Raw genomic sequence first — 25,291 nt, 5'->3', positions numbered from 1 at the left:
TATGCTCAGCGGCGTTCCAGTCCTTAAGATTCTGTTGTTTTACCTCCTCCATAGATTTAATTTGCATCAGTGCTTTTATTGTTTAACTCTTCTTTCTTTGCTTTTTTCTTTTTTTTTGGAGACATCTGGGATAAAAGCAAAATGCTTCAACAAACAAGAGAAACGCCGCCTCGTCTCATTATATCAAATCAACAGGGAACATAACTGTCTGACAAATTACATCTCAGCAGAAATGACATAATAAAGTCCCTAAAGAAAAACAGCAAAGAGAGAGGAGGAAAAAAGAATAAGAATTATCACTGCCATCGCACTGTATCAGAGGAGAAGTGAATCAGTTTGCACAATGGTTCATGGCAACAAACCATGAAGCAAGATGATATCCTTGTTCAAAGAAAATCAATTTCGGTTGAAAATGATGGAACTGAAGGATACTTTCAGTTGAGAAATTCTCCATCCCTCATGCTTTCCGTTTCAATCTCTATCTCTGCCAGCGTCAGACTGAGCTACCAGGAGATTGTTGTCTGTTTTTTTTTTTTTTTAAGTGTTATGCCTTTTCTCTTTTTTTATTGCACCCAATTTGCGGCTAAGACAATTTCCGATCATGCAGGAAGGAGAATTCGAGACTATTATCAACACGCTTCTTTCACCATCTTTTGGAGGTCAACACGCCGGCATTTAAGAGCATTTTATGAGAATTCAGTCGTACATCATTGGCAAAGCATGAATAAATAAGATCATCCTCATCTGCTTCAGGAAGGTGAACCTTTTGATACCTTGCTGAAGGGTGGAATATTAATAACATGGGGAACAAGTAAACAAGCCTTGAAAACAAGCGAGGAAAAGAATAAAACCTCACCGGTTGATTACAGCATAATCTCTGTGTGTGTGTGTGTGTGTGTGTGTGTGTTTGTGTGTAGCAGAAGGTTGCAGTGTGTGTGATTGTGTGTGAAGGTGTGAGGAGGAGATGGACAAACCCAGGGGTCCGTTTATCTAAGCTGACAGAAACAATTTACAGCACTGCCAAATAGAGAGTAAGAGCCCCTCACACACAGCGTGAACTGGAGGGGAACCAGACACACACTGCAGGAACACTGTGGCGTTAAGGAAGAGTCGCCACCAGCAGCAGCAACAACATTCTGCCCAATGATTTCGGCCTCTTTGGACGTGACCGAACCAACCATCCGTCCACCCGTTGCTTCGTTTATTACCTCCACCGAGGAGGTAATCAATCTCTGAGGAGGTGATGGTGTAGATTTTAGATCTGTAACAGTAACGTCGACCAACAAAATGCAAAAATGTTGATTTTTTTTGACCATTACTGTATTTATTTTGAAGAGTCAAGCACAGAATAAACCACTAGTGCTACTGTTTTACTAAATATTATATAATTGTCCAAATCAATGATTCATGAAGTTCACCCAAACATCTGTTTTTGTTATTTTTGTGTATTTGCATTTGTAGCTTTGTGCTGTTTCTGAATCAGCTTCATCATCCAACTATGTGCTCAAATACAAAAAATATGACTCCATTTTTCCTTTGTTCTCAAACTACTAAGGCAAAAAAAAAAATGCATTTAAATAAGCAAAACAGGTTAAAAAACAGGGGGAAATAAGGTTTCATCTACTACATATAGCTAAAATGTGTGTAAAAGAGCTTGTTCAAAGTGAACCAGACATTTAGTACAAATTCTACAGATTCTAATGATAGGAATTATCACAGTTATTACCAATAAATACACGGTTATCAGCACTTAATATCAATACAGATACCAATTTCTGGTCATCAGCAAAGACAGATAGCCAATATTTAGAACCAATGTACAATAAATTTGATATTCTAACAGCATGTAATAGCAGGTAACATAGGCGTCTTCATCACAAAGGATTACTATTATTAAATACATACATATCTACACTAAATGTTGTATGTGTTCCTTCATTAATAAGGATTTATGTAGCTAAAAATGTATGAAAAAATAGGACTTATGATGATTGTGTCATTTAGTTTATTTTATCGGTTATAATGATACAACTAATTGGAAAAATATCACATATCTTCCTTGATATTAGCCAGTTCAATTGATAATTGCTGATCCGTACTTTGTATAAATGAGGTAAGTAGATGATAGTACCGTAAACAATGCGTGTGCTTTTACTTTGCTACCCCTCATTTAATCCAATATCATTAGAATTAATTGAATTGTGAAGTGATGGAAATAAATTACTGTGGATAAGCAGCTTTAGTTGACAGTTCCATCAGTAAAATTACTGAAGACAAGAGAGTTCATTATTCTTTCAGGTGTGTAAAAGTTCCACAAGTTTCTTCACATGTTGTTGCATTGCTTTTACTGTGTTTAGTTACACTGTTTGATTGAGCTGACATTAGATATTTGTTGTGGATGCAGCCGTCACTAATGCTAATGTAGCTTCACAGTGAATCAAACTGTTACTTTTAATGTTGACAGTCCAACCTGTGGATTAAATCACAGTGTAAATACGATATGACACATTACAAGCTTCATTGGCAGTTAATAGACCTTTAGAAACAAATGAGTTTAATTTGCAGTACTTACCACTGAAACTATAATAATCCCTGGATTCATTTATTACCCTCTGTAAAGAATATATTAAGAACTGCAGATCAGATAATGACTTTTATTACCATGTGACAAATTAGAATGAAAAACTCTCAATACATGACTATATCTTTTTATACATTGGAATTCAAATAGCTTAATGTTTGTAAATGGAACTACTATTTAGTGAATATGTGTTACTGGAATTCTGATTTGGTGTCTTGGTTGCTGTTGATCAGTTACACCTGTAAAGTGTTTTTTTTTGTCAGTATTTTGTTCATTATGACTGCCAAACTTACAACACCTTCAAAAAACTATAAGTTTCTCAAATCACACTCAAATCCAACTCTAATTTTTGAATCCGATTTCTGACTTCTTTACTCAAGAACCAGGAAACCCCAGTGACGACCTGTCAGCGGGGGTTGTATTTGTCCTCCATCCTCCTCAGTAGTAGCTGTGGGTGGTTATGAGTCTGTGTAAAGAGGTGTGTTTGTGTGTCATTGCAACATAATGGTAGTAATTATTACCACCTGCACCTTTTTGTTGTCAGTTTTTCTTGGTAACAGATGGAGGGTGAGTAACGTTGTTTTCTGCTGACTGTTATCCAGTGCATCCAGTTTCTCCAACATGGAAGCACACACGGTTTCCTATATAGACACATTGCCTGTCTAAGAAAAAAGTTGGCAACAAGCAGGCAACAACTTCTTTAACTCTAGCTGATGCAGTGAGGAGCTTCTCATTTCTTAAACAACCATGTCAGGGGACATATCCTGTGGTCATGGAAAGGATGTTAATCTGTCTCAGAAGAGTCAAATTATTGGCCTGCATCAAGCAAAGAAAAGAACTAAGGAGATTTCTGAAACTACTAAAATCAGGTTAAGAACCGTCCAATGCATTATTAAAACCAGAAGGATAGTGGAGAACCATCAACTCTGAGTACAAATGTGATCAGAAGAAACTCTTAGGTGACCATAGGAAATCAAGAGTAGAACTCACGGCTATGTTTAATAATGAAAGTAAGAACATTTCCACACACACAATATGAAGGGAACTCAAGGGATTGGGACTAAACAGCTGTAGCTCTAAGAAAACCACTGATCAGTGATCAGGACAAAAAAGGCTTCAATTTGCTCGGTGGCATTAAGATTGGACTCTGGAACAATGAAAGAAGGTCATGTGGTCTGATGAGTCCAGATTTACCCTGTTCCAGAGTGATGGGGGCATCAGGGTAAGAAGAGAGGCAGATGAAGTGATGAACTCATCATGGCTAGTGCCTACCAGCCTGTGGGGGTTAGAGTTATGATCTGGGGTTGGTCAGGTTCAGCAACGTTTTGTTCCCAGAGAATGAGGTCAGCTGACTACCTGAAGATACTGAATGACCAGGTCTTTCCATCAGTGGAGTTTTTCTACTCTGATGTCATGGACATGTTCCAAGATGACGATGCCAGGATTCACATTGAGAATGAGTGGATCAGGGAGCATGAGACGTCATTTTCACACATGGATTGTCCTCCACAGAGTCCAGACCTCAGCTCCATTGAGAATTTTTGGGATGTGCTGGAGAAGACTTTGTGCAGCGGTCCGACTCTCCCATCATCAATATCAGATCTTGGTAGAAATATAATGCAAGTCTGGACAGAAAAAAAATGCTGTGATATTGAAGAAGCTCACTGAAATGATGCCACAGTGAATGAGTGTCGTTCTCAGAGCTAAAGGTGATCCAATGAAATATTAGAGTGTGCGACTTTTTTTGGATTCATATTGTATTTTTCATGCATGTGTCTACCATAAATGACTCACTGTGCAGATATGGAGTGGATACATTAGCCCTCTCTGTAGCTAACTACAGCATTTTGACAGTCGTTACAAAAAGGATAATTAAAATTATATTCACATCTTGTCAGTACTCTGTGTTATACATTTTTCTGCTAGCATGTTTGGTGATTTACCGGCCACTAACAATGCAGTGAGCTAATTTCATGCATATTTTCTCATCTGAACAGGAATCAGAGATCAAGATTTAAACAAAATGGCCTAAAATACACACATAGGTCATGTGATTATTGCAATATTGTTAATTTCAAACGTATCTATGTTCTGTCTGTGTTATGTGCTGCATCAGAGGAGTTGACTGACTCCAAGAAGATCAGACTAAAGCTGACTCATCAGTGCTAATATCAAATAGAAGTGCTTTGATGCTTTGGCGTGCAACCAGTTTATTTACAGGAGATGAAATCATGAACTGTGAGGGAGGATTTCTAATTAAAAAGCGAAGACTCCTTTAAGTGGTTCCCAGCCGAAACCCAACATGTGCACCAAAGAAAAGGTTGCAGTTGAAAGTTGCGCGAGATTGTGACAGGAACATATTTCAGCAGGAGGAGTTGGTGCCCCACCAAAGAGGCTCTGATGAAACTACACCCTATGATCAGCAAATAAACGAGCGGCACAGAAGTCGGCATCCAAGCGATGGGCGCACTTACAGCGAAGGCCAAGACCGGCTTCACAGAATAATGAGCAAAAAAATATATGATGTATCACAGCAGATGCTGGCATAAAAAATAAAATGAAAATAAATGCATGATTAATACCACGTCTGGGAGAAAACAACAGCCAAGTTTATAAAGTCAACTTCTTTCAAATCCGCTTCCTGTGTCACGAACAAAACACCCACATGCACAAACGCACAACGCAAATGAATGCCGCTGCAGACTATATTAAAGCCTGAATCAGATCTGGACAAGGGGGAGTGTAGAATAATAATAAAAAGAGAATATAATACAATAGAATGTGTCCCCGATTCAGTCTCCCGCTATACCTACAGTGCTGCACAGTCTTTGTTCTTTTGTTCTTTAAGACTTCGGCTGTATTTTTTGGTCTTTTTGTGCTGCAGAATGAACTTTTGGGACTAATCCAGATAAAAACAGGGAAGGATCTGAACATCTAAAGTAATTAAAACTTCTGCACAGTATTGTATAGAACAGACGCTCAGTGTTTCACTCATACAGTCAGCAGCTCATTGAGATTTGGGACATGTACCAATCGTGATTATTTCTGCATTATGTAGGATTGAGTGAAAAGTACTGTGTCAGCCACGGACACTACTTTCCTCCAGTGTGGGAAGTTTTGATGGAATTATAATGAGAACAAATGTACATAATCAAAATAGAGACAGTAAACATAGTGTGTGATAAAGCAAACAGAGGCTGGTTTTGGACACTAGAGTGGATTTGAGTAGAAGAAAATGAAACATGGTGAATAAAACAGGCCTGACAGACAGAGCAGAGAGAAATAATAAAATACATCATATATAAGATTAGATTAGTCTACAATAGTACAACAGATGAGGACAGGATTGCAACTAACTATAATTTTCATCAGTGATTAATCTGCATGTAATTTTTTGCAATTAATTAACTGCCTGGTCTTTAAAAGGTCAAAATTACAATTTACTAAAGGCCAAACTGAAGCTTTCTGATTTGATCAACAGTTATTAAAGAAAAATGCTGCTTTTACTGTCACATGTGTGAAAGACAGAGTCCGAATCTTACAACTGAGAGGCTGGAGCAAGAGGAAATCCGGTAGTTTTGCTTAAAAATTTCAATAATTGATTATCGTACTCTTATATTGCCACTTAATTTTTCATTTCTATGGTAAGTTAGTATGGTTTCAGCTCTAGGTTGGGATGAAACAGCATAAAGTGTAATAAAACTGATATAAAAAGAATAATAGTCCAGACAGGACAGATAAAACTAGAATAGAGTCACAGCTTCAACTAAATACAGATTATAATTTTCATTTTATTTGGTATTTAATTGGACCGGCCTCAGTCGTCCCATAGATTTGCTTTGTTTCTACATGCTGGCTATCATTCAGCATCATTTTTCAACATGCAGGGAACTAGATATGCCTTTAAAATCCCTTAAAACATCAGAAACAGACACCAAATTGGAGACTAATTTCCTCAGCTGCTTTCGTCACTGTTGCTGCTTTTTGGCTGATGAGAAGTTTGACTCGTAAAATGTGATTACATTTGTGAAAAGTTGTATTCTAACCCAAACTGTGATCTTTTCCTGAACTTAACTAAGTAGTTCCGGTGCCTAAATGTAACCAAACAGTGAGCAAAAATTAAACTGAAGGCACAAAATAAAACAAAACTAAGTAAAAACAAACACAAAAATGGTCCAAAGCAGGACACAAACCAGAGTTCTGGGTGGAAGTCCTGAATAAAGACCTGAATCATGAATAAAGTGCACAAAAAGGCATCTTCTCGGAGATGCTGCCTCGACAAAACTACAGTTTTTGATGCCCTGGAAATGAGATTATTTGTGGAGAATTTTTCCAATTAATTAATTGTCTCTGAAATGTCTAAAAAACACATCCTAGCTTCCCAGTGCAACGACGCCTCCACAAAATTACAACTGAAGTGCAATCTCAATTATATTTTCAGGTATTTTCTGCAAGATTGTATTTGTTTGTGAAGTACTTCAAATACTTTTCAAATGACAATCAAGATGAGATCAAATAAACTTTATTGATCTTTCACTGGGGGAATTTATATGCTATAGCAGCTGCTTACAAATCAAGCAAAACAAGACATGAAAAAGTACAATAAGGCTTAAAATGAAGATACAATGGGGAGTATAAAACAGATTTTTGCCTTTATCTTACTGTTTTACTGTTTATCCTTTTCAGCCAACTAATCATGTATTACTAATAGATGAGATTGGACTTCTAGTTACTAGTTAGTAAATAGAGAAAAGGCTTAAAATATTCAGCGAAATGGTCATATTTTAACCCAAACTGTATTATTTTCATAAATGTAATCATACAGTTTTGGTGTCTAAACTGAACCAAGCTTCGAACATGTACTTATTGTTGCAAAAAATGTCAACCAAACCGTGATATTTTCTAAAACTTTACCATGTAGTTTTGATGCACTAAAGCCATGAGTGAAACTGTGGCTTTAGTGCACAAGTTTATTTTAAAAACTGAATTACATTTCTTTCAAGAGCAAAGATGTAACTTTGCAAAAACTTCACATGTGACAAACAAAAGCACAAAACCAAAAATATATTCAGTTTACTGTGATTTATGATAATAAAATGCAAATTTTCTCATCAGAGGAGCTGAAACCAGAACACGTTTGTTTTTGCTTTTTCTGCTTATAGAACTGGTGCAACATCCTCTGTGCATGGAGGAATTTTCGAGAAAGATGTTTTGAGTTGTCTCTCAGTTTGGAGTGGGGTCACTGGTTGCTGTGTTCAGAGTAATGGAGAGAAAACAGAACGCCGTCAGAAGAGGGTGAAAGGGTCTTTAAGTGGCCTTGTCTTTCTCTCGCAGTCTCCAGAGCTTCAAATTAGAGTGTGCATGATATATATAAAGCACACTGCCTCACCGAGCCGGTCCACTTTCTGTTGCATAATAACTCGCCTCAGGGAAAACCTGGCTGTGGGAGGTAAAGCTCGGCATTTTAAGCTATCCGATTCAACGGATCTGTGCATTTTCACGTCCGTACTAATGCTTTGATGTTAATGTGATTATGAGAACGATGAGGTAGACTCTGTCACGTGAACGTGTTAATCTAATTATGTTGCTTCAATTAGGCCCATATTCAAAGCATTAACTGCGCCATTAAGACATCAAGTGCTGCCGTTTGTTGAACACTTTGTACAGATGTTGCCGTTCTTCCTCCGAGTCACACCGATCAAGTCGTTTCCCACAAGTTGTGACACTTGCCCAACATTTACCGGGCTGTTAATTTTTACTGCCGCTATCTGTATTTACATCTTTCCCTTCTAGCCCAAAGCCTCAGCACTAAATAATTCCCGGAAAAGTGGCAGGAAGGGAAATAATGCGACTTTATGAAGGGGGGAAATGATTGACAAGGCCTGGGTGCTATAGGGCCGCAAATACACGTCAAATGTATTTAATTAGAAACTGCAATGTGGGTGATTGAGTGAAAATATTAACTTCTGCTGCAATGCATACGAACAGTTTACTGCAAATTCTTGTCATAATTAACGCTGGGGTGTGAGTGATTGTGTGCATTTAAACAGTGTAAGACAAACACCACTTGATAAGTTTGTATAAATGAATAAACTTCCTGCACATCAGTGGAACTGCCTATGGAGGAGTCGGCGCTTTCTCTCCATTTCTACAGCAGTAATGGAATGGAGCAGCTATCGCAGCCTTTTAAACCTTTTTTTTTTCTCCTGGGAAGCAGTTTCACCATGAATATATTTAGCCATTCAGATCATGAATATAGACAGCTAATATGGGGAAGCTTTATACCAAAAACAGCTGGCAGAATATGGTTTTAGAAACGGCAGCCACAGAACATGTTTAATACATGAACACGTCTCACACGAATCATAAAGGCTCATCAAAAGTGATAAAATCTTCCCCTTGATTGGTTGTGTTAAGCTAAAAATAACTTGTGTCATATTTATCATTTATATATTACTGATTCTGAGAGAAATGTGGTGGTTTTTTTCCCCTCTACATAATGAATGCATGTTTTGAATGGATGTATTTCCAAAGGTTCAAGCATCTTCTAAGACATGATTAATGTTTTTATGGGAATGTGTGAGCGTCTCATGAAACTGCTGCAAAAACAAGCTGAGTGCACGATCCTGACATAATATCGACTTTTAGGTTTATACAGGCAAATGTTTTACACATGCAGTGAAAGAAAGGACGATTTGGTCACAATAAGACACCAAAACTCAATTTGTATGGAAATATTTCTGTTACAAAAAGGAATATATTGACCAAAAACAAGTTCTCTGTTAGCAGCTTCTCGCAAATGTTGCAGCTACACGAGGCAACACAACTAATTTGACCACTTAAATCAATAGCACAAAATTCTGAATACAAGCGCAAAGACAAATCTGAATGCTACACAAAACAACAAAAAACTATTCTGTTTGCCGTTTCCATTGTTTGACCAAATGATAAGGATGCTGCAAAAGACATGACATCGATTATCACAGCTACCAAAGAGGATTTAAAACCATCATCTGGTAGCTTGAGAAGCATTCTGTAGGGTTTTTTTCAAGTTTCATTCCCAAAATTATATAAAAAATGCACAACACAAGTTAAAGCAGCTGTCACCGGTGGAATAATATGCAGCTACACAAGTCTTAACAAAAACAGCAGATAATGCAGTGAACATTATGGAGGCTGCTGAACATTATAACAGACTACATCTTGCATTTGGTAAGTTATACCCCAAATCTTTAGTGTCTTCAAAGAAATATTCCACAATTTGGAATAAATGCTTGCTTGCTTGTGTGCAGAGAGTCTCTTCTGGTCCCTGGCAGCTTCACGCTGACAACAAAAGCTGAGGAAATCACTGTGCCCAGCCAGGAAACACACATAATCTCCTTAAAAAAACCACTAATTCTCGCTTTAGCACTTTGGTTTCTGCACAGATTAAACAAAAGAGACGTAACCTGTTTATTCGTCAGCTTTAGAGGTCTAAGATATCTGTGTGGTGGCTTTCGCCTTAGCCTGCACACAAGAGGGTTGCAAATATTATCATTTTTGATGAGGATTCCTTTAATTCACAACTGTGACTATGACTGTACTGCAGGAATTTCTCAATAGAAAACGTGCATCCTTCATGAAGATAGGCTTAATTAAAGGGATAATATATTAAACTTCATTAGTCTTAACTGATATACTCAGAAAACGGAGTATAAACTGATGCTGTGGCCTCCACCTTCGAAAAGATACTGAATCAGATATTCCGGTATCAATATCATAATGATGTATTGCTCTGCCGCTGTGTCACTATGATTAATGGAACTCTGTGTGCCAGAGACGGATCCGGCCACAACATTAAAACCACCGACAGGTGAAGTGAATGACACTGATTATCTTGTTACCATGGCACCTGTCAAGGGCAGAGATATATTAGGCAGCGAGTGGACAGTCAGTTCTCGAAGGTGATGCGTTGGAAGCAGCAAAAACGGGCGAGCGTACTGATCTGAGTGACTCTGACAGGTTTGTGAAGCCACATTGTGACGGCTAGACGACTGGGTCGGAGCATTTAGAAGACGGCAGATCTTTTTGGGTGGTTAACCGTATGGGAACCACAAATTGCTGGACATATTATTGGACATTGGATATCCCATATTACATTGGATGAAATGTTTGATCGTCTGGTTTGTTACTAGTTTGTTTACTCATAATCTGATATGCAGTATGCTCATTCGCATTAGAAGCCCTAATGGGTGCTTTGTTGGTTAATTGATGGTTACAAAAGGTAAAGCTCACACAGGCACTTTGGGCAGTCTGGGGATCCTTTGGCTAGTATTTATGGAGGTGTATGTGTCATCTAGTAGGCTCTAACAGTCTGTAGATATGCTAATGTGTTTATGCATGTGTATTTTCAGGTGAGCAACAGAGGTGAAAAGATGTACACATACCAACATAAAAGTAAAATTACTTTGCAAGTGCTACAGATTGTTGCTAATGCTAAAATGACATGTATGCTGGAATTAAGTTTGGAAAATGGGCCACATGTCTATAAAGCATTCCAGAATTGAAGGACATTTGGGCTTCAAAATTTTTGAGAAATAAATCATCTTTTACAATTTTTTGCTACATATTCATCAATAATAGGTAATAAACTACCAGAGGCTTGACTGGCTCAGCTTACACATCAGTTTTTATTACATGTTTTATTTGTTGTTTGCTAACCCTACTCTAATCACAGTAACAGGGTTGCTAATCCATGCTAATGTTAGCTTTTTCTTAGGAGTAGAAGCTAGATATTTAGCTGAGCTGTTACTGCTGACCAAGAGGACAAACTTACTTATGGAAAAAAGTAAAAAGAATATGTCTTATCCTGACAATATGAGGTAGAGTGAGACATTCAATCAAAGTTGACAATGTAATGAAAATATAAAAAATAGAAGAAATGACATAGCTTTGCTCTACCCATTCTTTTGGAAAACTGATAATGTCAGTTCCAGCGTATCATGTGGTTCACAATTTTCTTCTTCTTCTACCAGCTAAAGAGATTATGCTAACGGGGCTGTGTGCATGTTGTGTGACACACATGTTTAAGTATTTTGTACATGGATTATTTGAAATTTGATGGGTAGGACATGAAATGTCCTCCAATTCTGGAATGAGCCCTATAGTGCTTTACAACCTTGGGGCTTCCATTCAAGGTGTTGGCCTACCATTGGGAACAATTATAGGTTCAGCGTCTTGCCCAGGGGACGAGGATCGAATCACCAACCTTGTGACTGGCTAACAACCGGCTCTACTACCTGAGCCACAGCTGTGAGTTTACAAGTTAGATGAACAAGCTTATCGTGTGAAACAGTGCTTCATGCAGCAGTTTCACTGTGAAAGGGAAGCAGTGGTGTTATCACAGGTGGCCTGCAAAATTAGAAGTCCTGTGAATGTGCAGCAGCTTCTCAGTATGAGTGCATTATAAGAGTTATTGTTTCATGTTTCACGCAAGTTCAGGGGTGAATATTTGTAGCACAAGTTATTCAGTACACCCTGACACTGCACCGCGCAGCCATGTGCGTCTGTTTATGTATTTTTACGAACAAAACAAATAGTTTTGAATGGCTGAGCGTCCCTTTGTCTCCAAGTGTGCAACCTTGCCAACTGAAAGTGGGTCAAGGAAAGTGGTTCTTTGCGTTCATGTGGATCTTCTTACACATTTAGCAAAATCTTGTGATTTCAAACCTAACCAACATGGCAGCTAGTTTGGAAATTTTCTCTTTTATTATGGAACAAATTCAGCGAAATGTGTTTCTGAAAACATCTGAGGTGAGAAGTAAATGATGCAGTTGCTGAATGTGTCTTCATTTTAGATTCTCTGAAGTTTCCAGAGGCGTCACATCACACCAGATGCTTCTCATTTCCATTAAGTAGTCGAGACTTCAACTTTCTGCAAATTAGAAGCCGGCAACATGATGTCATGCCTGTTGAAACACAACTCCACACTACCAGAATGCATTGCAAGGCAGCTAACATATAACCAGTGGGAGGCCTTGAGGTGATGTATCCTGTGTACGTGTACCTTTACACATTCTTGCAGACCACAAACATTTTCATGGCTTTCCGATGCCTGTGGCCTCTTTCACCCTGTTTAAGGAACATAACAAAGAGTTCGAGGTGTTGACTTAGCCTCCAAATTAACCAGATCTTGGTTGGATCGAGCAGCTGTGAGGCCTCACCTCGCAAATTTCCAGGACTTCGAAGATCTGCTGCTAATGTCTGATGCCTGAAACCACAGGACTCCCAGATGCATCAGGGCTGTTTGGGTGTCACAGGGGGCATCTACATAATATTTTGCAGGTGGCTTTAATGCTGTAGCTGGTGGTTTATCTATGCAGAACCCCCGACCTCAAACGAGCATACAGCAGTTTATATGAAAGAAAAAATAGACAGAATCAATAATCATCTTAATATACGCTCTCATCTGCATTTGTGGCCACAGGTGCTGAGCTTGAACTCTCATAGTTCATGTTATATGCTGAGAGATGTGAGATGAAACATTATGCAAATCAGCTTGTCTTTCCCTTTAGCAAGGTCCTCTAACCTTCATCCCACAAACCTACTCGCACTCACGCTTCCCTTCGACCAGGAAAGTTTTTTTTTTTTTTTTTTTAATGTATAGAGGTTTTCTTTTTCTTCAATAAATAAGAGAAAATGTGACTGACTTCGAGTTAAAAATGGAACAAATGAAAAAATCTGCGACCTGGATTCCAGAGAGGATCAAATATACAATAACTGCTAATTCCCCCATTTAATTATAGCCCACAAATTCATCTTGACAGGGAGCTGGAGTATGAAAATCCACAGCCATCATTGTTTGCTCTGGTGTTTCACAAAGTGCATCAAAGTTGCTTTGGGGTTCCACGCGCTGTGGCCAGATTATCTTTCACACTAATCATGTGGGTGCCAGTGGTTTGACAGGGGATGTATAGGAAATAAAAGTATTTAATAAAGGGTTTCTCTCTGCTCTTCATTTCCATTTTTATAACAAGTCGTCAGCTGTGCCCCATGTAATGAGGGTATTTACTCTGCACAAAAGAAAAAGGGAGATTAGAGCATCACAGGATGGGATTATAAAAACCTTAGACCACAAAGACAGCCAATCACTTGCAGAAAATCCCTCAACATCTTCGAGCTTTCATCCTCTCTTTCCCTGTTTACTCGCCGCAGTCCTTCATCCTCCTGCCTGGTTTTGTTTCTCATCCTTTTTCTGACATAAATGGGGGACATTAGGAAAAACCTACTGATTGGAAAAATAATATCTATGTTTGCTAAAAAAGCAGCTGGCATTTTACTACTACTTTTGCAAATGCAGCGACACTCGAGCGTCTTTCTAAGACTCTGATTACTGTGAACCTGCTGGTGAAGTACAAAGTCACTTAGGTACAAAGGAATGTCAAGGACGCAGAAAAGCAAAAAGTGATAGCAAAATGAAAAATTGCCTACAAAAACCAGAAAGAGAGAGAGAGAGAGCGAGACACAGAGAGAGATGGGTAAAGAGAAAACAACTCCACACCCTCACAGGCATAACCCATTCAAAGCCTAAGACAATATCAAGGCAATTTCAGATCAAATTTAAACTGCTCACTTGTCCCCTTTTCATGAAGCAGATAGAATCTCAGAGGCCTTGAGAAGAGGTCACAGATAAGACCAGTGAATGGCAGAGCAGTGCTTCAAACTCCTTCTCTGGATGTCGATGTGAGAGAAAAAGCCCAAACACTGATAAACAAACTAACCATGACACAAAGAAACACACATGCAGCTTTTACATTTCTGTCATGATGGTTTATCAGAATACAAGGTGAAATACAACATATGCAGACTAATAATAGATGCAAGAGCAGACATTATGAATAATTATGATCAACTGACACGTCATTTGAAAGAAACAGCAATCTAAATATCAACAGGAAGTAACTGAATGGGAATAAGAAAGGAGTTGATTGATATGAGAACAGTAAAGCTAACAGTGGGGAGCAAGCGGGTAAATTAATGAGGAACCGTGTTTGTGGTTGATAATGATCCTCTTTTTTTTTTTTGTCTCACAAGAAAGTTTCCAAGCTCTTATGATCTGCATTTACCTCGTCTGAGACTGAACAAGCCATAAAATGTGTTGATTTAATAATAACAGCTTTGAAATGCACTCTAATAATTAATAAATCCATAAAAGAACGGTACTTATACTGCAGCTCATCAGGCAGACTTTATCCTGTAATTAAAAGGCTGAATATTATGTACATTTTCTGTATTTTGATGGCGATATTTTATAGTTTTTAATGGTGCATCAATAGTAAAAACAAACAAATAATCAAACGCCACCACTGCCCCTAAAACACTGGACATTTGCCTTAATGTTACCATATATAGCATTCAGACCTGAGCTGTCTTCAGAAAGGGCTCGTCCGGGATTTGAACCCGGGACCTCTCGCATCCAAAGCAAGAATCATACCCCTAGACCAACGAGCCATTGTTTGTACTGTAATTAAAAAACTGAATTTTCTGTACATTTTCAATATTTCAATGGTGCAGAAACACATCTACAAATTTCACACTTTGATGAGTTTCTATTAAAATACAAAGTAATATAACTATTAATATACACATATTTCTTGGAGTTACTAAAACAAACACACAGTTCAACAGAGGATCAAAGGAAACGTGTGTCACGTTTAGTTTTATTCAAATAAAAAGCAGCAGATTATTAGAAAATAGGAAGTTTGCAGTTCTGTGGCTGAACGTTTGATGAGCGAACACCTGTTTGATGTTCAGCCACAGTTTATTGCCTAATATGGAGGCTAATAATCCAAATGTATATCGAATTCAAACCACATGATTTTGTCAATGAGCAGCTGGGGCGAGTAATTCCAGGTTTATAGCTGCGCATTAAGGGGTTACGGCAAAGCTGTGGAAGTTATGTGAGCTGACTGCGGGGGTTTCGATGTAAAATATTGTGGATTCTTGTGAGATTTGTGAGAATCCATCTGGCCAGACTCCAGGTTATGTGCTTCAGTGTCCAATAAGGAATCACTGGCAGTTTCAAGGTGTTCTTTAGGTATTAGTTACCCCATGACAGAAGTAATAGATGGATGGTTCAACCAATCACCTGCTAAGTGTCGGCCTTCAATTTAATCTAACGCCGGCATCTGATCTGCTTTTTCGAGGAATCATACAGATTGCCTCATTAGTTTATTTGTATAGTACGATTCGTACACAAGGCAGTTCAGGGTGCCTTATAATGGCAACAAAAAACATCACAGAACCTAAAAATTAATTATAAAGATGACTGAAGAGAGTAGACATTAAAGTCATAGAAATAAAACATAAAAGTGCAATAAAAGTCAAGAAAACAGATTGAGCATCTAAGAGAAAGCTGCTGGAAACAATCTGGTTTTCAGGCCTGATTTAAAAGAGCCGACAGCTTGAGCAGACCTCAGTTTGTTTGTTCCACAGGTGAGGAGCATAATAGTCGAATGCTGCATCACTATTTTTGGTTCTGATTCTGGGAACACACAGGAAACCTGTCCCTGATGACCTGAGGGCTCTGGATGCTTCATATGGAGCTAATAAGTCCAGGATGGATTTTGGTCCAAGACCATTCAGTGCTTTGTGGACCAGGAGTACGATTTTGAACTCTACCCTTTGACTAACAGGAAGCCAGGGTAGTGATTTGAGGACCAGTGTAATGTGGTCCAATTTGTTGGTGTTAGTTAGGAATCTGGCAGGTGCTTCATTGATTTCTTGTTAAATACATACCAGTACTGGCCAAACTTTCCTACTTGACATCAACTAAACTAAAGTGTGTTTGGTTACAACCCAATTACTACATTTTACAGGTGTAAAGACCAATTCATGCTTCATTGTCGATGTGTCCATACAGCTTATTATTATTCAGTTTATATGTCACATTTCTCCAAATACCAAACACAGAAAAGCATCTGTGTACATAACTTATAATATTGCATCTGGTTACAGATTATCACCGTGTCCAGTGGGTGAACACAGCGCAAGATATCTGGAATAAACTTCCTGCTGTGTTTGGGCTCCATTGATGGAAATCATGTACTGCTCAAAGCTCTTCTTCCACTTCTTCTGGTAACGATGTTTTGTAAAGTGTGTGGATGGCCAAGAACCACCACGCACATTTCTCCTCATACCAACCACTTGTTTTAAGCATCAATTGTTACCCTGGAAATTTGCTACAATTGTTGAACTTAGACAACACAAAGCACTTCATTTTGCCCAGATTCTTAAAGGAGAAGCACAAATCTAATAGCTTTTATAGTAAACAGGCAGGCAGAAATTCCTTTTCCCTGGACGGTATATATAGTTTGTCTGTGATTAATTTCCATGCCACATAAGAAAGACCTTCCTTAAGAAGAACGAAACGAATCCTGACGAGTTTTCAGAGCAGCGTTTTCTCTGGCTACACTCCAGTCAGAGAGGAATCATAATCAGGATGGGGAGCAGGAGGTCTTTTATACTTTTGCTGCCGATGTGTGCTTGGGTAAATGTTTTCTCTGTGCGTTTTAAGTCATTTTTTTTGTTTATGTGATTAAACGTTGTGTACTGTAACTGAAACGTAGCTTGAAAGTCAAAGACAAAAAGTCTTGTCTTTTTAAGATGTACCTCAAATTTTACGCTTTGACCTTTAAAGCAGTCTTTACACAAACAAACTGAGCTAAAGTCTCTTCACCAACATGAAATAGTTCCCCAGCATTGAAGATGCATGAAAATAAAATGCAAAAATGGGAATGAATGATAAATTAACAGAGCGCGATTCAACTTGTTTTCACAGCTTGTAGTGCAGACAGTCCTCGGATGCTAAGAGCGTGAATTGGCTTTAATTTACTTTGTAGAAGGAACAGCACAGCAAATGAAGAATAGCAGGGAGTGGAACAAAATCCTAAAAGAAGCGTCAAAATGGCAGAAATATGAATCAGCACTTCTTGGCTTTTACACTTTATTTGAACTGACATGTTTTGTATCCAGGTAACCATGTGAGCAGCTAATCATGTGATCAAATAAATCTATTGGGAAAGCTGTGATTCTGACAATGGATCATGATTGTAACCTAAAACATCATCATATTATAAGCAATTAAAACAGTTTCTACCCCAGATAACTACACTAAACACAGCTGTCTATTGATTTTACATTTGAAATATACTTTTCTGTGCAATATATTTTCATATTTTAGCGCAATTACAAGGGAAAGGTGCAAACAGAATGTTGGGATGTATTTGTGTGTGAGTGCGTTCATTTTTAGAGTCTTAGTTATTACTATTTATATATTTTATACACCTTTTACAAGTTATTTACAAGCACAGATCAGGACTGCACTCTCAATGTCAATACATATATACAAAGACAATAAAGATATTTTGATTGAAATTGATATTTATTGATTGATATGATCTCCAGGGGAAACTTGGGAAACACTCAGACGGTTTGGTGTAACAAATATGGTGTGTAGGGTTACAAAAGTGATGTGCACCTCCTCAGAACTGCACCTGCATGGTGGCTAAGAGGATGGGACTGGAATCATAACAGCAAAAGTCAGCTTCTGATACCAGTAGAGAAAGTTTCAGTCATCTTCTTCTTTTCAGGAATATACTTGTGCAATTCCTGATAATGGGATTGTGCAGAAATTGCATAAAAGCAATCTAAGAAAGTCCCTTTTGTTGTTGGTTTCTGGGCTTTAAAATGTAACCTACTAAAAATTAGTCGAAATTTTCAAGAAAATATGAAATTTTCTTCAAACTAAATTCAACTCGGACACAAATAAATTGAAAAGAATGAATATTTTGTTGTGTTTGTCATGTTTCTGACAGAACATAAATGTTAAGAACAAACAGAAACATAGAGTCAGTCACTTTTTCTGTATTTTATGTAAATGATCCATCCATGCATCCATCCATTTTCTTCTGCTTATCCGTGGCCAGGTCGCGGATGCAGCAGGTTCCAGATGTCCCTCCCCACCAGCAATGCTTTCCAGCTCTTCCTGGGGGATTTCGAGGCGTTCCCAGGCCAGACGAGATGTATAATCCCTCCAGCGAGTTCTGAGTCTGCCCCTTGGTTTCCACCCAGGTGGACGTGATCGGAAAACTTCCAAAGGGAGCCTCCCCAGACGCATCCGAGCTACATGTCCAAACCACCTCAACTGGCTCCTTTCGATTCCAGAACCCTTGCTGTGCATGGAGGTGAGCCCAACTATATCCAGCCGGTATCGCTCCACCTCTCGCACCAGCTCAGATTCCTTCCCCACCAGTGAGGTGATGTTCCACGTCCTCAGAGATAGTCTACGCCACCAGGTGCCTGCTCCTGCCTACTGCCCGGTGGGCACAGCTCTCGACCAAGATTTCTGGCCCTGCAGGTGGCGGGCCTACTGGGCGGTGGCCCCGTGTTTCTTTTTCGGGCTGTGCCTGACCGAGCCCCTCAGAACCCCAAGGCTTGGCCACCAGACACTCTCTGACTAGCTCCTCCCCAGGCCTGGCTCCAGGGGAAGGCTCCGGTATCCCTAACCAGGGCTGAGTTGCTGTACTTTCACTGGGATCTTCTGAATCGCTCTTAGTCTGGTCTCTCCCCCAGGACCAACTTGCCTTGGGAGACCCTACCAGGCTCTAATGTAGTGGACAAAATAGCTCTCAGGATCACAGAGACACTGAAACCCCTCCACCGCGATAAAGTGGCGATTCAACAGGGGATTATGTAAATAAAATAGCTAAAAAATGTTGTTGCAGAGCAGCCTCCAGTCTGTTAATAAGAAAAGGTTGGACAGAAGGTAGCTAAACGTAACCATGTGACATATTCAATGATGCCACAATGCCTGGGTATACAAACTTTAAAATACTCCACATTCACGGTGTCCAGTTTTACATTCAGCATAAGCAGCAGCAGATATGAATCCATCATTCACTCTCCAATCACAGGATTTGAATGTCTGAGCCACGGTCCACTTTGCCGCAGACTTTGTGCCATGAAGATGATGCACTTATTGCCTCGGTGTCGAGCTTTTACCATTGTCTGAGCAACACCTCTGGTTGCCGAATCTTGTTATTGCGTGATTGCCGTGCACAAAAGAAACCCGGGTGAAGGGGATGTGATAAAGAGGAATTCACTCTTGGGTGTGCCTCAGTCTGTGAATCTCAGCAGGACATGCAGGCATCACACAAAACCAATCACTTTGTAAATGAGATCAGTAGGAAACTAATAATATATCCGCTCCTGTGTCATATTTCAGACAGACTTCCACCACAGGCGTCCCCAAACTTTTTTTCTTGTCATCTACTTCTAGGAGACATCAGAGAAAACATGTAGCAGGTCCACCAAAGGGGTGGCGGGGAGTTTGTTGCTCTACATTTTGGTTCAGTGCTGGTCGTGATGGATAGACGGCAGAATCAGAACAGTCTTTTTTTTTTTGTTATTCCCATGATACAATCAGGTGAGAGCACCAGCAGCTCATCTGTCTGTCACTCACCCAAACACAATCTGTGGGACACCAGCAACCAGATTTTATCAGCACTTTGGGGAATGACACGTCTCATTCATCTCTCCTGCTATATTGAGAATTGCACTGATTGGCCAGAGAAGTGCATCATAACATTTTGTTTCCTGCGTCTCTCAGCCTCCCCCGGTGCGTGAGAAACATGAGGTAACATATTTCCAACTTCCTGGCCCATTACCACTCTGCATCATTTGTTGGGCAACATGTGTACTTGTTCCTGGTGCTTGGTGATGTACTTTTTCACAGTCCAGCAGCTCCTACTATCTCTTCTGTTCAGGTTTGTCTTCTCTAAATCCAAATACAGTCTCCCCAAAAGAAACTGCAGCATCTAATGAACATAGTCAGTCTTTTCTTTTTTATATTCAACATTTCTGTAAGACTGAATGAAATGGTGTGAAATTTGTCTAGCATGAGGCAAAAGTTTGGCCTCCATTAGACACATTTATTCCATAAAATCTTGAAAGTTACTAAGCAACTGAAAGAAAATTACAGCCACTAATTTGTTCTGACTCTCACGTTTTGAGAGAATTTTGCTTCTTGGCAAGGTTTTATTTCCTCAGCACAGGAGAGAAAGTAGATATTGTATTGCAAGAGAGGATTGTGCAGAAAAACATTTATTTAGTGTCAATATTTTAGCAGATCCATATGATTACCAAACTTGTTGCTAATTTAAAAACAAGGTGATTCATATGTGAGGATTCACTGCTTTTGTATGTTTTTTTTTTATCATTGGAAACTAGGACATAATCAGAGATGTTTTCACTCTTTTTAGAATGTTTTTCACTCTTTTTAGTGTTTAGTCTCAGATCTATTTAAGTTGCTGAAATGCAGTCACTGAATGGAGACTAGAGGCTTCTCTGTGCACAACTGCCAAACTAGCTTCTACTGTAGCCTGTATGTGAGACGTTTAGGGAACATCAGTAAATTGCAGTGTCTATTGATAAGTAGATATTCAGCATGTGAGGTGTTTAGAGTACAATTTTACTTATATTTTACCTCTGGAAAATGCGTGAAATTCAGTATTTTAATGCAATTAGCAGGAGAGTGCAACAAAAGTATTTTGCCTCTAAAAATCTATGAATAATTGTGTTTTATAATAATAATCTGAGTATTAGTCAAAATTAATTGAACAACCAATTCTTTTACATTGACTCATTCAAGTCATCTGATGAAAATTCCTTTTTATGAAGCCCTAAATATGAGCACAGGAATAATACTCCTGAATAGGTATGTATTTGTAGTAGTTTCTTGAATAAAGTAAACTGAAGTGTACAGTTGCAGTTAACTAACCTGAAAATAAATATGTTTGCAATAAAAAAAGCTGTTTATAACAGAAAGCTAACATCTAAAGTTGCTTGAAAAACCCAGATGTCCTAAAAAGCTGCAGACAAACTGCAAATTTTGGAAGAGATAAAATTCTGTCTGAAAAATATGATATATATTTGAATAAATAAATAAAACTAAATAAACAAATAATATAAATTGATTTACTGAAGTTGCCTGATGAAAAATCCTTTTTATGGAGCCCTAAATATGATCATTAATCTACTACAACTGAACAGAAGTCAGTGTCTCTGTAGAACATATGTTTTCATTTTTTGTTTGTGTGTTTTTGTACTAGTTTCTTGAATAAAGTAAACCTAAATGGACAGTTGCAGTTAACTAGCCTATAATGTTTTTGCAATAATAAAACTCAGGTTTAAAGATTTGCACTGTGGTTAGAAAAAAAAGCGTCTTGAAAAACTGCAGACAAACTCAAACACAAAAATGCAAATTTTGGAAGAGATAAAAAATTTGTAATAAGCTGCATCTGAAAAACATTAAATGACTGACTGACTGAATGAATAAACAACAATTTCACAAAAACAACAAAAGAGATAAACAGACTTATTCAAGTTAACTGATAAAAAAATCCCTTTTTTATGAAACCCGAAATATGATGAATAGAAGTCAGTGTTTCTGTAGAACATCTGTTTTCCTGTTTTTGTAGTAGTTGCTTGAATAAAGTAAGCTTAAAGTAAATTGATGCAGTCTACTAAGCCAAAAAATAAATATTTTTTTGCAATAATAAAACTCACATTCTGAAACATGGTTAGAAAAAAAAGCAAAAAAACAAAAAATGTCTTAAAAAGCTGCAGACAAACTGAAATGCAAACATGCAGATGCTGGAAGAGATAAAATTCTGTGATAAGCTGCGTCTCAAATCATGCCCTTCTTTATGACTGAGCGTAGTGCAGTTGCTTTCTTTGTGTAAAGTGTATATGTACTGATCTATAGAGAGTCCATTACGTTTCTGGCAGACACATTACTGTAGCTTCAGTCACACACTGTGATGCTTCTCCTCTGCGTCTGATATGACAGATGTGTAAATCGCAGTAACACATCGTTGACACATGTCAGATGCAAAATGATGATGATTTACAGGTTTCTCAATCCTTGAGAAACACATCGAGTGTTTATTATTAAGGCACGGTCAATGAATGAATGATGGAGTGATTACTGTCGGCGTCCTTTAAAGCAAATTGTGCTTTTTCCCCTCTCAGGCACTGAAGGCATCATAACTGACCTCAAGCTTTCACCAGTGAACACATTCATTTCAGTCAACTGGAAGTGCTGAAGCAGCACACTGCACTTGAGGGTCATGGGAAGTCAATAGTGAATATATGCCTCATTTATCCCTTTTACTTACAGAATATATACACACTGGTGCAGTGGGAGGAAGAGGGTTTATGTCAGAGCATTAATTTCATGATACATTTATACAGGTCTGACACTTGTCTCAATTTGTGACAACATTACTCAAGGCCATCACTGAAGGCGTCAGTCTGCCAGTCAGTCTGTGTAATCCTGTCCCCAAAATGTCAGTGTGCACACTTACAAGGCTGTGTTTGGAAAAATGAAAGGACCACAGTGCAGGGAGGCGGCTGTCGCAGACTGCAGCATTTCAAGCAGGGAAGAGGGACGTAATGAGTGGAAACAAAAAGGAAATTAAAACATGACATCTTCCTCTGTGCTCTGATTAAAATAAAGCAATGCTGTTTTTTCTTTGTTTTGTTTTTTTACAGAAGGGTTAGAAATGTATTCACAACCTTTTAATACTGAACCCAGATGCTCCGTCGACGGCAAAACGTTTCCTCATTTTCTCATGGGCTTGATAGCACATGTAAATAGAAAGACAATCCCGCGGAAGGCAAATAATGAATTTTAAGTTGTTGCTCTCAGATAGTTACTGTTTGCAAACAACAAAAAGCCCATCCTGAATCTGGTGACACTGATGATGGCTGCCTGCTGGAACAGCTGTGCTCCCTCTAGAATGGAATAAATGGAATTAAAAGGAGTCTGCATTATGATGTATGATTTTCCATTTTGGTTAAGTTTCCTTTCTTTTAAATTTTAGAATGGATTCACTTAAATCTGAGAATAAAAACACTCACAGCTGATTATAGAGCAACAGTTAGGAGTTACTGTATTGACAAATCTGTCTGCTTGGAACAATGAGTCAGTTTTTTAGTTTTCTTAATAGATTGTCACACATAACTTGAAGCAATATAATAAAATTCTAGAGTATGAAGTCAAAATTCACTTTTGACAAATTCTTTAATCTACAGGTCTCTTTTTTCTACACTTGTCTGAGTAATTTTTGGTCACAAATCTGTCTGAGTGGAGAGTAGAAGCTTCTTTGTGCACAGACTAGCTTCTACTGTAGCCTGCTTGTGAGGCATTTAGGGAATATTTGTATATTTTACTGTCTATTGATAAATAAATATTCAGCAAGTGAGGTGTTTTGGGTACAGTTTTATTCACAGTTTACCTCTGGGAAATGCTATGAATTCAGGTGATTATTTTAAGTCTCATTTTAATGCAAAGGTTTATAGATTAGCAATTCCTCAACAAATAATCAATACTCATAATCTAAATGTTGAACAAATCTAACTGAATTAATGATTCTTTCCAAAAACAGAGTTATACAAATCATCTGGTGATTTTTTTTATTTTTTCCTCCACACAGCCCTAAAAATCAATGTTTAAAAACGTCAGTGTCTGTGTAGAACATCTGAAAAAAAGTCAACACAAGTGTAGAGTTGCAGTTAACTAACCTGAAATTAATTATTTTTTGGAATAATAAACCTCAATGAATGAAATAAATGGAGTGAAAAGGAATCATTATCATGATGCATAATTGTGCATTTTGGTTAAATTTCCATTTTTCAGATTAAATTTGCTCACATCTGAGGATAAAGCCATAATAGTTGATTATGAAGCAATAGTTAGTAATTATGTTACTGACAAAACCACCTGCTTGGACCCTGTGTCAGGTTTCTTTATATTTGTTTTGTCCTTAATAGATTTTCACACAATGTGAAGCATTCTAATGAAATACTAGCAAATAATGTGAATTTTGAACATCCAAATATTATGCTGTAATTTGCATTTATGACAATAGCTGATGCTCTGGGATACCTATAATTACTTTTTTCCTATTCCAGATGAATTATGAATTGTGCGATGTGCCACTCAGGTGATGCAGGGAGAGATATGAGAAAAATATACTGTGCTGGATGAAAGAGAAAAGTGCATGACAGTACAAAAAGAACATTATTTATTTGGCCTCTTGATTTGGCCCACTTACCACCACGGTCAGTAGCTGGATCAATATCAGTAAAATCTTATTTGTCAGTAACCTCGCTTTGAACAGCTGTTTTAAAAACTGTTGTGATTTTTTCAGCTTGGAAAAATGTCCTAAAATTAAGCCCTTTCTGTCTACCAAAAACCTTCAAACAGCCCACCGATGCTTTTATTTCACTGCCGCTAGATTAGTGGAACTGCTTTTACTCCGTCTTCTGCTGCTGCAAAAAAACCTCTTTCCTCTCCACAATTAATCCGAAATGCAGCCGCCAGGAATTTAAGTGGTGCCAGGAAATAAGAGCACATTGCACCTTTGATCTTTGCACTGGCTGCCTGTTAGTTTTTGAGTTGATTTGAAATCGTTACTTTTAAAGCTTTGGTTTCCAGGTACAGTGTGTTTCTGACCTTTTAACTTTCTATATACTGTAACAAACCTAGAGGTCCTCAGATGCTACTGTGGTTGTGGTTCCTGCTTTTATAATTACAAAAAAAAAACTAAGGTGACAGAACTTTTGCCATCAGGGACCCCAACCTTTAGAACAATCTTCCAATGGAGA

General features: G+C 38.2%; 1 non-coding gene across 1 annotated transcript; it reads right to left on the bottom strand.

Moving 5' to 3' along the window:
* Positions 1-14,998: 14,998 nt before the first annotated feature.
* On the bottom strand, positions 14,999-15,070 carry trnap-cgg (transfer RNA proline (anticodon CGG)). Its single transcript has one exon. It is a non-coding gene; the product is annotated as a tRNA-Pro (tRNA).
* Between the last annotated feature and the right edge of the window lie 10,221 nt (positions 15,071-25,291).

This window comes from Amphiprion ocellaris, chromosome 7, assembly GCF_022539595.1.
Source record: "Amphiprion ocellaris isolate individual 3 ecotype Okinawa chromosome 7, ASM2253959v1, whole genome shotgun sequence".
NCBI lineage: Eukaryota > Metazoa > Chordata > Actinopteri > Pomacentridae > Amphiprion > Amphiprion ocellaris.
The sequence above is the reverse complement of the archived record's forward strand: the minus strand, read 5'-3'. Positions and strand labels throughout refer to the sequence as shown.